The sequence below is a fragment of the Micromys minutus genome, assembly GCF_963924665.1.
Source record: "Micromys minutus genome assembly, chromosome: 18".
Taxonomy (NCBI): Eukaryota; Metazoa; Chordata; class Mammalia; order Rodentia; family Muridae; genus Micromys; species Micromys minutus.
The window spans coordinates 29,150,467-29,169,495 of record NC_137953.1 but is presented as its reverse complement, the minus strand read 5'-3'; positions in this window follow the sequence as shown (position 1 = coordinate 29,169,495).

Genomic DNA, 19,029 nt, shown 5'->3' with positions numbered 1-19,029 from the left:
TCAGAGGAGCTCAGGATCCAAATCAAAGCAGAAGCAGAGTCACCTCACAAAAGACAGGCAGCAAACTGTACCCCAAGACAACTTTTGTCTGACACCCGTTTTTCACGTGGCTGGGTAAGTAAGAGTGGTTGGGGTTCCTTTACAATTCAAAGTGGCTTTTTAAAGAATCGGAGGAAGAGTATTTGCTGAGGTAAGAGTATGAGAAGCTCAGTCTTTAATGTCCATGGATAAAGCTCTAGTAGAGTTCAGTCACGTCTAGCATTTACACATTCTCCATGGCTGCTTACCTGGTGAAACATCAAAGCTGAGGAGATGGACCTGTGACCATTTGGCCTGAAAAGCTAAAGCATGTCATGGCTGTCTATGGGAAACAGTTGTCTTGCCCCAGAGGGCAGTGTGGTCAGCATAGAGGACAACTAACCCAAACTAGAACAAAGCAGGACATCCAAGACTAGTCCTAATGACTACCACAGAAACAGATGGATGCCCCAAAATCTTCAAATGCACTAACAGATCTGTTTAACTTGGGAAGGATCAGGAACAAACTGGCTTCAAACACACAGAAAATTAAATAAATGAAAATCAAGAATATGAGTCAAATAGGTAAATTGTATTTCTGAAGTGACACTGCAAGTATTGATATTATAGTATACGATACACTCAGCCGTGAGCACAATGATGTAGGCATGATAATGAGATCCTGAATAATAAACAAAACACAATTACAATACAATTACGTGGGGATAATTGGAAACTAGAAATGTGCCAGCAATAAAGGAGAGAGAACGCTGGTAAGAACACAAGAAAGATAAACACTTTCCACAGCCAACGGGGAAGTGTCTGAAGTAAGCAGTCAGGAGTCAGCTTTGTAGGAAGATTTAATGACAAAGCCAAATAGAATTGAAGCCACCAGAAGTTTTACAGGTGGCTTCCCTCTGAGGCTGAGAAGTGACCTATTATTTCCCCTAGGAAAAATATGTGAGCAATTTAATTTTTAAAATTGTGGATATTCTTGACACACATAAAAACCAAAATTATTATCAACCCCAAGAAGAAAAGTTCTCACCTTGATTTCTGATGGGAACAACATCAACAGGTAAGGTTTTTTACAAATAGTGATTATAAACTGAAGTGGAAATTTCTGGTTCCTTTGGAAACTTGGTTTTGACATGTGATGTCTTTCTGGAAACTGGCTTATAAGAGGATGTTTTGCTGAGGCAGATACATAGGAGGATGTTTTGCTGAGAACAGACCTATGGTGTTTTTCTAGAAGCTGCCTGGAAAAGGATCATGTGATGTTTTGCTAGAGCAGAGGTTTGAGAGGACATGTGAAGTTTGGAAAGGATATAACTATAACCCAACAGACAGTGGGCAGTGCTGTGGCATTGGTTCGCCTTGCCATTCTTTGCTGATCTTCACTGGGCTTTGCTGACATTGGGCTTTGCTGACGATGCTGTGCCTTTGGTTCATCTTTCGTTCTTCACTGATCATTGTCTTCATGACTTTGTGGAGAGAAGCAGAGAACTTCTCGTGATATCCTGACCATTTCTTTCCACTTCCACAGACTCGGGCCAACTGGCAGATGCTCGAAGTTTCTTCTGGATGGGACTGCTGTTGCTGATTGGTGAATGGTGTTTGCAAATGGATCTAGCTTCCACTGCTGAGGAACTGAACTGCCGATATCCTGACAACAAAGATCGGAACTGCCCCCAAAGAACTAATTTTAAACAAGTCCATATCCCCCTTTTCCCTATAAACCTTTTCTTCCTAGTACCTCTGGTGGGTGGTTGGCTAGAAGGAAGGATAAAGCATTTAAGAACCCTTATTAAAGTAGGTTTTGAAACATCTAAGCCTACAATAAACACACCTAGTCTGAAATTTTCTTAAGTCTTTAAGAGATAGAGATCTTATTTTATCAATTAAACTGGTAAGTAAAAGTGAATGGCTATTTAAGAACCGATGGCTGCTAATGTCCTCAGAAACCCTTTACCCTATTAGGCTCCATTCTGCTGGCTGCTGAGAAGAGCCTGTGTGAGTAGCAGCTGTTCCACTTGGTCACCTAAAACCACTTAAAGATCTAATGGCAGAATGTTTATATGCTGAAAGATACTATAGTAAGATAGTCAATGTAAGAATGGGTACCACATTAAGTAGGTTATCCAAAGAAGGGTAAACACTTCTTAGTTCCAGCTAAAATATATATACACACAAATGTAAAATGAGCATATTGTTGTTGGGATTATAAATAAATATAGCAAGAAAACTACTACAGTACCAGTCTTTCCCCAGATTGACCTTTTAGCTTATTATCTTTCGAAGTCCCAGAAACATGGCAGATATAATTCAAGTGTCCTAGATTTTGTAAAAATTGTAGAACTAGGGAGATGGCTTGGCAGCTAACAGCACTGGCTTCTTCTCCAGAAGACCTAGGTTTAACTGCCAGCACCCACATGGTGGCTCACAAACATGTGTGGTGTCAATCCTAGGAAATCTGACACCCACTTCTGGCCTCCTCAGGCATCAAGCATGAATGTGGTGCCCAGACAGAAATGCAGACAAAACACTCCTACACATAAAATAAATAAATAACAAACATTTTAAACTGATCTGAGGATTTATGCTGATATTTGACAGCCAATTTAACGTTGTCTTAATTAGTAATTCTACTGCCCAGCAGGCTTCTCCCCATGTGTAGCTTGAACACTCTTGAGCGATAATCACCTTGAGGAAACTTGCCTTTTATCCAGCAGAAATATTTCTAATGATCCTCTTTTATATCCATTTTGCTGAATTGGAGGGGCTGGGGGGTGTGCTCCTTAAATAAACACTAACTGTATTTTAAAACTGGGTCTTGAATTCACTTACAAAAATAAATCTGAAAATTCAGAAAGATAAAGTCTATTTACCTGCATCCCTAAGCAGCCAATTATGGCTTCTTCTGAGATGTCTGCAAGCATTCTCCCTGATCTTAATGGAATGAAGCAATTGCTGCTCACATCACCATCGTGAGGCCATTACACAATTTTATCTGTCTGTATTCTATTTCTGCTTCCTGTTGTTATATTGAAGCACTACAGTAGTGTGCTTTCTATCATTGCAAAGGCCAGATAAAATAGTTTAACTTGTACAGCAAATTGCAGAATTATACATATAAATCGCCAGCTGCTGTCTTCAGATTATGCCTGTAAAGATAAAGAGCATTTTTCACCTTTAAAACAAAACAAAATGAAAACCACTTCCAATGCTCTCATTGCCTCACATACAAATTATCTCTTAAGGGACCAGGTGCAGTGGGCAAAGGGTTGGCCGTCTTCCCAATACAGCTCTGAGTTTGGCTTTCCAAACATACTTGTTGAGTTAGAAATCACGAAAATGAAGAACTTGGAATTTAAAAGCACCAAGTCACAAATTACCCCTTCCCTCCTCCTCCCCCTACACTGCACCTTTTGCCTTAAGGGAAAGAAAGGAGTGAGGGTGGTCCTTGGGAGAAACTAAATTGAAAAGAATTCAATCAAGTTTCCTGTGGCTCACCCTGCCTGCACAGGTGTCTGGAAGAATCACAAATTCACATCAGTGTGCACATAGGAGAAACCTAGAATTTGGAAATGAGATTAGGCATCCAGGCAGCCTTCCAGCTTTGCCAAAGACACGGGATGAACAAGAAGCCTGTTGGAAACACAGAAGTAAGTGACTTGATTAGCTGATGTGCATCTAACAGAATACCACTCCTTCCAGACCACTTTGGAGACCACCCGGGGTCAGCAGGGCAGTTCAACACCTTGGCACGGGGGTTTCTGATACATTTGACACTCTGCAATATTTCTTCTTTTGTAAGATTTCTACTCTGTGAGGTCTATCTCAAAATATTTTTGTAAAAGCATACAGTTTCTATGTAGGAGTGAGTAGCAGGAAGTCTGCCCTCAGAGGGCAACAGGTACTGACCTTTCATTCTCAGTGTTTGTTGGGTCTTCCGCACTCCTGTTTCTACGTACTCTCGTTGGATGGAACGATCCATTTGGCATTCTGCTCTAAGCAAGTCCACAGTGCGACCCCACATGGTTTTGATGGTGAGTTTGGGTCTGACTCCTAAAATGGCTTCACAGCAGAGTCTCACAATACCGTCATGTTCTAGAAGACTGGTCAAAATGGAAGTTGGAGAGAGACAGAGTCTTCGTATTTATTGTGCCCTGACCTACAATGCTCTTCTCATGGCCCACATCTTATTCTTCAAGTCTTCATTCAAATGCCAACTTCTTGAGGTGTTTCAGGGTCTTGTATTGTATGTAGGTATGTATCTAGCTGTGTCTGTGTGACTGTGTATTTGAGCACATTAGTAGAGATTAAAGGATAGCTCGTGGGAGTTCCGTCATGGGGATCTTGAGGATAAAACTCAGGTCATCAGGCTTGGCAGCATATAACTTCCCCTGCTGAGCCATCTTGCCAGATCCCAAGACCACACCTTCTATAGCAGAATGCCTCAGCCTCCTGTCAGGTTTACCTTGCTCATGAATTATTGCACAGTTATTTTAATTGCCCAGTTCTCCTATCTCTTGCATCTTTCCTTCATTAGAATGGAAGCTTAATAGAGTATTATATTTCCAGGACTCAGCAAGTATTCAGAACACAATAAAACTACTGTGTATCACAGGAAACCTACACAATCAAATCATGCTTTGTAGAAGTACTGAAGATTACTGAGAAAGTCCTAAAATACTGAAAATTGTTTATTTCTTTTTTTGTTAAGTACATGAGCCAACTTTTACTATGTGATTCAGCAATAACAACTTCACAAATTTCAAGATATCACAAACACACACACATCCGAACACTCTCACACACACACAAACTCACACTTACTCACTCACACTTAGTCACTCAAACTCTCTGTCTCTGTCTCTCTCTCACACACACATACACTTACACACACACTCACATACACACACTCTCTCACACACACACTCACACTCACATTTAGTCATTCAAACTCTCTGTTTCTCACACACACACATACACTCACACATACACAAACACACACACACACACTAGCACACACACACACATTCACTCACTCAAACTCTGTCTCTGTGTCTCTGTCTCTGTCTCTCTCTCTCTTTCTCTCTCTCTCTCTCTCTCTCTCTCACACACACACACACACACACACATTTTTTCCCTTACTTTTTATTTAAGCTACAGGTGAGCCCCAAAAGTCTTTGTCCTTTTCCATGTTGATAGCAGATATCATCAAGGACATTTTGTAGGACATTTTAGTTTTATAGGAGAAGGAAAGAGTAAGAATACTTGAAACACTTTAAAGTACAGTGTGGGGCTAGAGAGGTTTTAGTCACTTTTATACCCACCACTGAGTCTGGACAAGTTTTTGCTTCAGTTAGGACACTGGGACTTATAGACGACAACCAAAGTAGATGTTTACCATATAGGCACTTCTTGTCACCACGTTTTTTTTTTTTTTTAATTGAGTTAATTTCTCAAGTTTCATAGTTTTATGTGTGTGTACTTGGTATACATTTGTTGGAAAATATTCCAAAGAAGAAACTTCTGTGGCTAAAGGTTTGTTTTTTTCTCAGCATTTGAAACATTCAAAGAGAAGAAAGCACCAGTTTAGGTCTTAAAGTAAAGAAAGGATCAGGTTTGCTCATGGTCTGCCTTCTTCCTTAGAGACAACACGTCCATTTCTGATATTTTAGTAACTCTGTGATCAGCCGCCTTCCCCAGCAATTGCGCAAGGCCTGCATAAGGCTATGAGAGACCTTTCTCTTTCTGATAGTCACTACCTGCAACAAGGGAACCCGTCCCTGCACGTTCCTGTTGCTAAACTCTAGGCCAAGTAAAAGGAAAACAAGATTAACCTAGGTAATAAATCCGAGATGCTTGTTGAATGAAGTGTCACGAAGATTCATGTCGTGCCTTGTCTATCATCAGCCAATCAATGACACTTAGACCTAGGATGACCAGGTCACCTTCTACAGCGCTCCCTCTCCGCAGAGGAAATGCATGGGTCACCTCTCAGAATGACAGTGACTGGGTGGAGCTATAGTGACTCCCCAAGCCCTGGTCATTGTCTTGCTTAGTAAGAGGCTTCCTGGGCTCCCGCAGCTAAATACTAACTCACTCAGATCTTGACACCAGGGAAACAAAAAGGCCTTTGGGATATCAACTCCCTGGTGACCCAGGTCTGACTAGAATTGAATTTCACTCTGCATAGACCTTGTCAAAAAAAAAAGGGGGGGGGGGGGGGAGGAAAGGAAGAAAAAGAATAAGGAGGAAAGAAAGGCCTATAGTAAATGAAGCCTTTGAGTGTGCCTTGTTCTTTCGTTAGCATGAAAATGAACATGAATGTGAATGTGGCCAATAGATGACTTCTGCCACCTCTGTCCTCCCACCTATCCCACCAACACTCTTTGTTGGTGACAGAGACTAGAAGTCATGGAATGTCTGCTGTTGGGAATTGGTGTGGCACATTTAGTTTGCTGTGCCTGCCCTAGCTCAGAATCCTCCAGTTCTCGCCGGAGATTTGGAGAGGCCATTTAATCCTCCAGATCAAAAGGCTGAGCATTTTTGTTTGCATTTTTTTACGAGCAAAGCTTACGAAGTTCTCAGGAGGGAGGGGAGAAGAGCATTCTCCACACCCTTGTTCGAGGCTAACTGTCAAAGCCTCAGGGTGAAATCTCAGAAGTTTGTTCTCGCAGGGCAAGAACACGATGCTTTAATTTTATGTTTTCTTAAAACGGAATGGTAAACATGCGCGATATTTTTTTTTTCTTCTCATCCTTTCACTTAAGATAAAACTGTAATTGTTAGTCATGGCTAAAAAGGCATATAAACCCATCAACTCGTTTTTCTAGCTCTGAGAGATCAATGCTGAGACGACCTTGGGGATCCTAACTGAGGCAAAGTGGGAAAACTTGTATTTTAGGCACATTATTCTAAATCACTCAATCCCCAGAGAAAGCTTGAGCAACAGCTGTAACTTTGATCATCTTAACACTGTTGAAAAAAAATAGTATGTATATCCCTAAAATTAGCCATGAGCTGAGAGACAGAGTAGTAAATTACATTCGTTAATCTGCCTGTCTTACTGTAAGATGGCTCAATTAACAATGAACCGTCTCAGCAGACGGCGCTGAATCAACTCAGTACAGAGACCGTGATTTCAACTTTCAATACAAAGAGTTCTACTATGTAATATGATATGTGTGCTTATTAAATTATCTTATATATCATTACAACCAAAGTAAAATTGATTTAGTAGTTCGAAAGAAAGGTCTAAATTCACTTCAAGTGGTTGGCTTTAGTTTTGGAAAGATTTGTTTTATTATATATGTGTGTCTCAGTGTGTGTGTAGATGTGTGTGAGCAATGTCCTAGGAATCTAGTGTATCAATGCCCTGCAGTGGAGTTGCAGGCAATCGTGAGTGCCCCAAGTGAGTGCTTAGAACCAAACTCAGGTCCTCCATAAGAGCAGTGAGCACTCAACAACTGTGACATCTCTCAAGACCTAACTGATTGATCTCCTAAATAACTTACATTTCCCCCATAACTTTTAAAAGATCATTTGAATGATAAAGTGTGGAAATTATTATTTAAATATCTCTCGAAAAAAAAACCCCAACTTTTGAAAATGACATTTATTAGTCGATTGACTATTTTATATTTTCTTTTCCTGTGTCAGGGTCTTGCTCTGCTACCCAGGCTGGCTTTGAACTGTTAAGTTATATTTCTTCCAGCTCAGTGTTCAAATGACTGAAACTACCACCACTACCCTCCCCCACCCGTACGCTATATTTCTTGTTTTATTTTTTAAGATGTATTCATTTATTTTATGTATATGAGTACAATGTTGCTGTCTTCAAACACAGCAGAAAAGGGCATCAGATCCCATTACAGATGGTTGTGAGCCACCATGTAGTTGCTGGAAATTGAACTCAGGACCTCTGGAAGAGCAGCCAGTGCTCTTAACCACTGAGCCATCTCTCCAGTCTTTGCTAGATTTCTTAGTAAGCCTGGTATTAGAGTTAATTCATAGTTGATACCCCCTCTAATGATCCTGGATATCAGTATCATTGTCTGTTCCATGTGAGCTTCAGAAGTGGAGGGATTTTCAAGACAAATGTCTATCTTTATGCCTTAAAATATACGACAGTCTGGGCCTAGTGATACGTGCCTTTAATCCCAGCACTCAGGAGGCAGAAGCAGATGGATCTCTGTGAGTTCCCTATGTAGCCAGACTGGTCTACACAGGGAATTCTAGGACAGCCAGAGCTACAGAATGACACCGTGCCTCGAATTGCCAAATGATTAAGTAAGTAATATAATTCAGTAATAAAGATTTTACTAACATCATTTTTAAATATTTACTTTATTTGATGTTCATGTATGTGCATGTGTGCCTGAATGCATGTATATGTACTGTACATATCCAGAAGCCTCCAGAGGTCAGAATAAGGGCCGGGTCTCCTGGAACTGAAGTTACAGATGGTCGTGAGTCACCATGTGGGTGCTGGGAATTAAACCCAGATTGTTTGCAAGAACAGCCAGTGTTCTTTATCCCTGTCCCTGAGTCATCTCGACAGCCTTGCCGATACCTTTTGTTGTTGTTTTAATGTTAAGATAATTAAAAATAATAATAGCCAAAAATGTTGGGGTTGATCTTGTGCACTGTGTTCAGATTCTGTGCCCCCAGATCAGGTTGGAATCTGGCATTTTATTACTCGATGTGCAGTAAAGAATGCCCCCTAGTCATCTCTGACTGGTGAATAAAAAGCCAGAGCCTATGACTGGAAGGAGAGGATAGGTAGGCAGGACTCAAGATCACATGAGGGGTCTCAGGAGAGACCACGGGGTGGGGGGGGGGAAGAAGAAGGTCACCATTAGACAGAATGGGCCATGAGTTCAAGATAAGCTACACAGACAGACAGCTACAGTAGAACTAGCCTAAGCAGGACCCACTGATGAATAACAGGGCACTTCTCTGGGTATTAGAATAATTTCAAAATCTTCCCAGCATAGTGCCAGCCACTGGTGTTTCTGTGTCATTTATGCAGGAACTAAACAGATTACGGTGGGGCAGAAATCCCCTGTAGATATTTAGGAGCAAAAGGAGAATAGAGCCTCCACGCCCAAAATTAATTCTACAGTTAAAAAAAAAAAAGAAATTATGAAGCTGACTTAAAAAAAAATCTATGGATGTCTTTGTGTGCACGTGTACACATAAGATATCCCGGAGCCGGGGCCACGGGCAGTTGTGAACACCTGACTGGGTGCTACGGGCAGTTGTGAACACCTGACTGGGTGCTGGGACCTGAGTTAGGTCCTCTGCAAGAGCAGCCAGCACTCTTGATCTTTGAGCCATCTCCCCAGCCTGAGATAAGAACTTTTTAGTGGAGAAGTCCAGGAAAGCTCTAGAGGGGACCGTACTCCTAGTGAGCACAGGACCTGGATCAGACCCTGGCACAAAAAGTAGTGAAGAGCAAATCTATTTGGCTTTAAATGTTTTCTTTTTGTGGAAATAGTATATCCAGAAACACTCACTTCTGCTCAGAAGATAACAGAAAAAAAAAATCCCAGAGTTTTGCATAGTTTACTGCCTAGCACTTCCTTTCTCTAATGCACACTGTATAGTCTACTTGTTCCCCACTGGACATTTCTGAAAAGACTGCAATTTCCTGCCTCCAAACTTTTAGTCCAACGCTCAAGACTGTGTGGCTGTGAATTGTGCTTTTAGGAGGAATTAACTGTCCAGAAACTCCCTTAGCTGTTCTCTCTGCTTCCAGGGCTGTTTGCTGCAATTAGTAGAAACACTTGTATCATTTCTGCTTGTCTATCTGCTTGTCTTGGGCTATAACATTGTTCTTAGAAGTGCCAGGGAGGTTAGGATGAGCACTTCCGGGCATGGGGCTGGAACTCGGCTTGAGTAGGGACGTTGTGATCCAGCATGTGAAGGCACAGAACATTCTAAAGAGCAGTGGTAATGTGAGAACTCGAAGACTGCACTTTCAAATGAAGATGTTGCTGAAGATTAACAAACCCGTCTCTTCCCTCACACTACTTTCAGGTTCCGAGGGTGGTGAGGGAGAGAGAAGTCCAATACAGACTCAGAAGAGTAGGAATAAAATGGAAAGGGGGGCTGGAGAGTCGGCTCCGTGGTTAAGAGCACACAAACCTGGGTTCGATTCCCAGCACCCACATGGGGCTCAACACCTCCTTGGGCACCAAACACAAATGCGGCACACAGACTTACATGCAGGCAAAATACTCATACACAACATAGTAGAAATAAGTCTAAGAAAAATCTTTTAAAGCAAAGCTAATGGCATTGGTTTAACTTCATTAGAGTGGATCTGGAGAGACTAGTCGATCTGGTTAAGCGTGTTGGCAATTAAGAGGGTGTTAAGAGGTCAGGGTTCCAGTCCCAGCGCCCACATGGCGGCTCACAATCTAACTCCAGTCCTAGGGAGTTTCCTTCTGACCTCCTTGAGCACAGACATGGACCTGATTCACAGATGTACATGCAGAAAAAGCATCCATATACATGAAACATAATAAGTTTCTACCAGTGACCACAAGGAAATGCTTTTAGGTATTTTTGATGACTCGGAGGCAACTAAACACTAAATGTACAGCCAATCATGTCTAAATTTACTACCAGTGGTGTGATAGGCAGAAAGGTAAAGAAAGGCTCCTTTGCCATGAAGATGGCCCAGTGGGTGAAGGCTGTCAAGTCCGGCCACCATAGTTTTGTCTCTGATACCTACAGAATGGGAGGAGAGAGCTCTCTCCTCCACAAGCACTGTAGCATGGGCAATCCATCTACCCATGCAAACCAGATAGATAGTAGGTAGGCGACTGATAGATGGATGGATGGATAGATAGATAGATAGATAGATAGATAGATAGATAGATAGATAATAGACAGACAGACAGACAGACAGACAGACAGACAGATAGATAGATAGACAGTGTTTAAAAAGACCTACTTCAACCAGGAGACCTAATGGTTCAGGCCTATAATCTCAACTGCAGGATAGGAGGTCCGGACTACAGATCAAGTTCAATATCAGCCTGGATGATTTAGTGACCCTCATCTCAAGATAGAAATACATCCATGGCTATGGCCTATTGGCAGAGCACTTGTGGCATGGACAAGGTCCTGGGTTTAATACCCGATGCTGAAAAAGGGAAGAGAGGGAGATGGCAAAAGGGTTTTCTAATAAGTTCCTCCACCGGTCAATATAATCCTGGATAAAATCTGAATCATTAGAGATCAAATAAATAAATGGTGTGAAATTTAGCTTCATCACGGGCTGAATTTTATTCTTTGAAAATGGAATGTTGATATAGATTTCCTGTCAATCATATTTTAACATAATACGCGACTTATTAATTGAGTATTAGAGTTGTGGTTAATATTAAAATGTTACTTAAAAAGTCAATACTCTGCTAAAATTCACTGTAGCTTTAGTACATTTTCTGAGGTGCTGTTTCGAGATGACCATTCTCCTTACATTGTAATAGCTCCTTGCTCCTTCCAATTAGATCTAGATCCAACCAGAACCTTCTCTGCAACTCCTGATTGGTAAGAGAGGGGGTACCACAGTGTGAGTTACCACTTACCAAGAATGAGCTGTCTTAAAAACTCGTCATTGCAACGTCCTGTGTTCTGTGTTATACACGGGTTAACTTGATAGCTCTGCCCAGCTGTCTTCTAAACCTATGCATTACGCCGTCCATTCCATACCACTGAAAACTGCCACAAACCTAGTGACTTAAGACACTTGCTATGAACTCAGGGTCCCCAAAATCACATACTGAAATCTTAATCCCAGACTGATGATATTTAGAAAGGGGACCCTTTTGGAGTTAGGCCATTAGCGGGAAGCCTTTATGTCTTTATAAGAAGAGACGAGAGAGCCTGCCTCTTCCTTCTTTGCTATCATGTAGGGAACCAAGAAGAACACAGCATCTTTATTTAAGTCAGGAAGTGGGTTCCCACCAGACACTAGATCTATGAGCATCTTGGACTTGACTTTCATGACCTAAGGAAGTGCAAAAAAATACACTCCAAATCTATGATAGTCTCTTTACACCAACCCAGACTAAGACAGCTATACACATGCATCTCTTTTACAGCCCAGAGGTTTTAAGTGTTAGGTCAGCTTCACTGGGCAACAGTCAAGGTATCAGTGAGATGCTGTCGATGGCGTTACTTCGGAGGGATCTGGGCGTGTCTCCTTGCTTTGGCTTCACTGTCTCACAGCTGCCTGTGTTCTGTGGCTTATGGCTTCATTTTCAACATGCCTCACCCAGATCTATCACGGGGCCTTCCTCTGATTTTTCTCTCTCAAGAACGGTGCTGTTCTGAACTCACAGTGATGACCCAGGGCAGTCTCCCATGTCCTTGCTTTAATCACAGCTGCACAACCTTTCGTTGTTGTAGGGAACAGTCATGGGCGCTTTTGGCTGTGGGTGTAGCTGGGGATCATTGACCCACAGTCCTCTAGGGTGTCTGACCTGGCGACAAGGCTGTGGAAATGAACACCTATGTATCGCTACATGTACAAGGGACGCGTGTGGAACATTTTCCACTTTCATTACCCGCAGAGGAATATGATAGCAAAACAGGAGACATACAGAAGGAGCTTGGCGTGTTCGAGTCTAATGAAGCAGAGGTCAGACGGAATAGTTTGTGATATGGAAGAATGATCGAAAAGCATAGGTCAGAGACAGGATGTAATTTTAAATGAGTGCCACTTTAATCACAGTGTCTACTGGAAGAAGAAAAGGCTTATCTGGAGAGAAAAATGGGGTGCAGCTCTGATTATTTTAAGGATTAAGTGAGACAGTTTATGCAAGAGGCCAGCACAGGGCCTAACGCATGGTGAAAAAAGAAACGCTAATGCTTATGACTTCTTCCAAGGCTGTGAGATAAAAGCTTTTCTTCCTCTCGGCTTGCAGTGATGAATCTACCCACAGTGTCTGCCTTGACGGAAAAGCACTGCGTCTCACTCCCCGAAGAGGGTGCTGACACTAAGCTAAAGGAAATATCAGACGGTGACCTTCTCTCTCGAGGACCGCCAGCACCATCTTTGATGTGAGTCTCTTTCCTGAAATGACCTCCTCTTCCTGGGTTAAAGTTGAGTAGCCGGGCATCAGCGGCTACTTGGAAAAGTGCTGAGTGGCTGATACGTGCTGTCAGCATGGTCCAAGGCCAGCCGGAGAATGTCCTCGTGGCCCCTTCCTTTCCACTCACATCTGGCAAAGACTTGCACTGTGATGCTTAGGGAGGTGGGAAGTGACGAAGACAGAGATACATAGTGCTTTCCTGCCATATCATACACCCACTTAAAAGGCCATCGGCACAACGGTTTGTTTGTGAGTGGAAACAATAGGGAAACTGCTGGGGGGTGGGGAGGGTGTTGGTACCATGAGCTGAAGGAATCCAGCCACTGCAGGAGGATGTAAAAATCAGACCCCCCTAAAAAGGCCAAATGGCACCTCTTATCCAAGTGCCAAAATTTTCCCAGCATAACTATTGAGTAGTAATACTGTGTACTAAGTAGTAGTAGTATGTATGGAGAAAATACACATCTATGTGAACAGGCAGCCAGTGTACTTAGCCTACCTATGAGAGTCTCACTTCTGCCCTGGCCTGACATAGCTATTTCACTGGGGTTAGTAGACCTGACTTTCTCATTCTCTCCTCTCTATCTGGAACCCAGATTCGTCTTTGGTCCTTACTACCCACATCACTTGTTAAAATCTTGCGCCAGTCTCTAGAAAAGACAGGAAGAGATAACCAACCACGTGTCAGATTGTGTTGATCCAAAAGCTCCCTTCCCCTCCCTCTACACACCTCTGAGGTGTTACTGCTCTCTCACCCTCACAATCTATTTCATATCACACACACACACACACACACACATACACACACACACACACACACACACACACACACACACACACACACACGTACATCAGCAGAAAAAGATGTTTCCAGATTTTTAAATTCTCTACTGTGAAATTCTTCTAGAATACTGCTAAATGCAGTTATCTAGGAACTGGAGAGATGGCTTAGAGGTTAAGAGCATTTGTAGCTCTTGCAGAGGAACTGGGGTTCAAGTACCAGTACCCATATGCTGGTTCACAACCATCCATAACTACAGTTCTAGGTTATCCAACACCCTTTCCTGACTTTCTGGACACATGTGTGGTGCACATATACATGTGCACCTAAACACATGGACAAAACACTCATCCACATAAAACAAGTAAACTTGTTAAAAACTAAAAATGAATGGAACTGTTCTTTTGCAGTGTTTTCTCCCTCAGGCGACATCCAATCTTAAGCAAGAATCAGACAGTGAAGGGAACCCCTAAGGCCTGGTCTTGATGAAAGCAAGAATTCTACTAGACGGTTGGCATCTGCAGATGACCAGTGTGAGCATTCTGGTTCAGAGTTAGTTGGAAAAAGCTACAGACAGATAAAGGGTGGGAGTGGGTTGGGATGTGAGGCAAAAGAATGGGTCATAAAAATACTGAAGAACTTTAAAGGGTTAGAATTCCATCTTCAAGGCTTGGGACAAAGGAAATTGCCTCTGTAATAAATCATTATCCGTCCAGAGTGTGGTTAGCCTACTAAACATCTCACCTGAGCTCAGAAACAAACAGAATAAAGGGCAGCTAGAGACGGTCATGGTAAGGGGCACGGCATTGGGGGGGGGGACGAACGAATAATGCAAACTTCGAAGGAAAATGCAAGCTGGACCATGTTTATTGTGCCAGTTTAAAGACTAAGATCTATTACTATTTCCTGCCTGAGGCTTTGAAATTGTTCTCACTCGCCTCTCATTTTCCAGCTACAGACAATGAGATTATGCGTGCCCATGCGATCCTCCTCGGAGACAATTAGGTTATGGAGAACATTTCTCTGCTTCCTCCCGGGCTTCCTAGCCCTGCTTGAAATCTAATAGTAATAGAGTGTTATAAAGGCAAATGAGTTCATACAGTCCACTTCAGACTTAATTCCATACAATATATTTAAAATACTCCTATAATTTACTTGAACATCCGTGTCCACATGGTAGCAGAGCCAATGAGCGTGTGTCTCAATGAAGGGACAGAGAAGCAATCGGTGCCCCAGTCCCTGACCCCTAATGCAGTCAACAACCTGAATGGCAAGCCGTTCCTGTTCCACTGCCCACCCATGGTGAGCGTCACTCCAAGTAATATTTTCAGTACGTATTACAGAACACTGGACAGATGGGTCTGATTTCTTCAAATAGCCACCACATGCGGAGAGCTCAGGAAGTACTGAGCGAGTAGGTAAAGAGCAGGGGAAGTCCCCAGTAAATGCTCACTGTTGATGTGGGCATGCCATGTCAAGGACCGAGGCCTTAGACCTATGGGAAATCAGAGTCAGGCTCAGAAAGACAAAGTCTTCCTCTGGTCCAAAGATGAGCAAATGATTAGACGGTGTGTGCAAAACTAGCAACAGTAGCTTCCAATTTCCAGATGTTTACATCCTGAAGCTGCGCACCCTCAGACGCCTCCTTTTGAGACTAGCACACTCCTGTTATGCCGTCCATAATAAAGACCCGGAAGTTCAAGGTCGCTGAAGTAGTTGGTGCCGCTCCATCAGAGTATGCACAGCCCACCTGACCCCAGCATGTCTGTCCTTTCTGCATCCCCTCACAGCCCCAACCAGGACTCTCAGACCCAAGCTGAGAGTTGTAGCCACCTCAGCCTATAAAATGCAGGCTAGGATTCAAGGCCAGCCCCCCCCCCCATACTCCCACCTTTCTTCCTGTTTGTTTGTTTCAAACAAACAGGGTATGTCTGTGTAGGCCTGGCTGTCCTAGAACTCACTCTGGGGTTCAGGCTGGCCTCGAACTAAGAGATCCACCAGCCTCTGGCTCTTGAGTCCTGAGATGAAAGTTATACACCACCACTGCCCAGCTTCAACTTTCTATCTATCCTTGTCTTTCAACACTCAGTAATAAAAACGCCCCATACTACTTTCAACCACAGTCTTATGTCTTATCTAACGCCATCTTGAAAGTGTGCTGTCTTTCCTTGTCAAGTCATTGGAATGAAACATCTCAAAGCCTCGACACTGGGTATGACTTTCTGTACCATTTAGTCTAATCCCTTGGTACATGATAGTTTAAAATTTAACTGTCTTGAACTTCAACACTTTTTCCATTTCTCAGCTTTAGCTTTGTTGCTATGTAAATTACTCCACTAGTAAAGAAAACAAAAGGAACTCAGAATCATTATTTAATTCTAGTAACAAATGGCATAGAAGGAGAGAGCACTCGGGCGACAACTGCACGTTTGGAGCCTGCATCTTAAGCTAGAGAATGGTGGCTGACCAGATCAGTGAGGAAACAGGAAAAGCGAGTTCCAATTGTCCAGTAGCGCCAGAGAATAAAGAAGTGCTCCAAAGACCCTACAGTGACAGTGTCAAAGCGCTGGAGAAGTCAGCTGAAACAACCTGCCAACGGCCGATCCTGACTGGGGAGCAACTTTAGGAACAAAATAAACAACTTACATAAATTATAATCAAAAAGTAAACATCTATGTGTCCATTCTGACATAAAGACATGATTAGACAAACAAACAAACAAACAATCGAGCCTGACCACATGGGTTTCAACCCCAGAACTCACACGGGAGAAGGAGAGAACTGAGTCCCAACAGTTACTCGAACTCTACACATATATTGTGCAGAGGTATACACACACATTCACACGTGCACACAAACACACACAGACACACACAGACACACACACACACATAGAGAGAGGGGGGGTGCACAGTAGGGAAATTAGAGGGATGAGCAAGCAGTAGAATGGAGAGGGAATTAAAATGGAAAGGTTCCCCTGGGCTCACCTGGTGCCGTCCTCTAAGTAGTCCTTGCCTTCCTCCTTATCCCTGACTCACTCCCCCAGCCTTCTTATATCGATGACCTTTATCCTGAAAGGACACCACTCAGGACATGCTGCCTGTGGCTCCAAGTAAAGAGAGAGGTGAGAACAAGGAATATACTGAAAGGCCTTCCTTCCTTCCTTCCTTCCTTCCTTCCTTCCTTTCTTCCTTCCTCCTTCATTCCTTCCTTTCTTCTTCCTGTAGCAACACATAGTAAGAGTCAAGCCCTTGTGCTTAGACCATGACAATTAGGGACACAGTGCCAGAAACTTGTAGAAGAGGAGCATAGGCAGCTCTGCCTTCATTTCAGCTCCAAACCGAGCACCAATGCTAGTTCCTCAGGGGCTCAGCCATGCTGGCAGAAGAAATGACCCTGCTGAGTGCAAGCATTCTTTCAAACTTCGAGGTGCCGATATCCCATCCTGCTATGCACATAGGTAGATTCATTGTATTTCCTCGGACCAAGTGTGAGTGACTGTGCCTGTGGGTGTCATTATTTCTGTTTTTGTGACATGTGTACAATTACTTTAGCAAGTAGTTCGTTTCCCGAATAAAGTGGAAATTCAAACTAAAATAACCTTTGAGCTGCACATAAAATTTTTATAATAATAATAGCTTTCTGACGTAATACCAGAATCACTACTGCTTCCACTTCCGTGACCCCTTCCAAATTCCTAAAATGAATCAACAGCCCTATCAGCATCTGAGAACAGGAAATTCTGCCAACTGTATCAAGAACAAAGCTTAGCTCTTCGGCCGGTTGCTGAAAATTGTTGAAAAGGTGCATTAGTTCAGCATCGCAGTATTGGCTGGATGAGCGTTAATATGCAAGGCAGGGCGTGAGATGCTTAGCTGATCCAAATGCCAGTCTATGGATCTGAAAGACTAAAGATCACATCACTAGAAGGTTGACAGAAGTGACACTTTGCAAAGTGCCAATGATTTATGCCAATGTCTTGTTTGATGCTGCCACTATAGACAGCACTGTCATTAAACGGTCCCTGCTGACTTCCTCCACATGTATGGTGCACAAATTATAGGTAAGCCCAAAGATCGAATCCTCCCTGCCTTTTAGATTTCAATGATCCTGTTGTTTCTCATTCAGGTTAGTTACTGTATGTGCTGCCTTCTTCATAGGCGCTCACTGCTGTGTCTATAAACACCATGGCGAGGAGGTAAAGGATGCAATTTATTCTGCTAAAACTGAGACACACAGGCCCTGGAATGTCCCCATACCTATGAACGGGAAGAGACGTTTCTCAAGTCTCTAATGCTTTTCACAATCTGCTCTCATTTTGGAAAATGCCGCCAACCACCGGTTTTAAGAGCATGCTTGAAAGCAGGGCTCAGGACTGTCAGGGTCACCCAGCTGATGTCCCACACTGTGCCATGACTCATCCACTTCCAAAGCACCTCCTAGGACCACAAAGGGGATGAGACCTCATCTCTGGAAATCTGTAAGGTTTTGTTTTGGGTTTTTTGCTGCTAAACTGTCTCAAATAGGCAACTATTTGTGTTCCGGTGTCTGGAGATACTGGGAAAGCAAATTTTAAAGTGTTTTGTTCTAAAATTCTTTTTAGAGAACATTTTTCTCTATCCTTGGAAGAAAATACTCCAACTTGGTGGCAGATGTGTCATTCCTTTAGGAAGTGGCATAGTAGGCCTACGTACAACCTTGTGTTCCCCTGAAATATCTTAGACAAGCCCAGAAATATTTTGATGTTGAAACAATTACTTCTCACTTCTTCCTTTCTTCTCTAAAAAGAAAAGAGATGGCTAAAAACACAGTGTGCAAAGAGACTCACCCAGAAGCCCACTGCCAATCCCTTCGAGTGGGTTCTGGATCCACAGATTCAACCAGATTGAAAACCATTTAGGAAAAGTTGCTGATCACATAGACACTTTTTCATATTACTTTCTAATCAATATAGTATAGCAGTTTTGGCATTCATATTAGGCCCGATACAAAGAATACTCTAGGGGTGGTTTAAAGTATGCAGGTGGTCTATGAAGACACCACACCAGTTTGTGCAAAACTGCGCATATTTTGGCATCCACAGAGCTCCTAGGCCCAAGCCATGCTGGC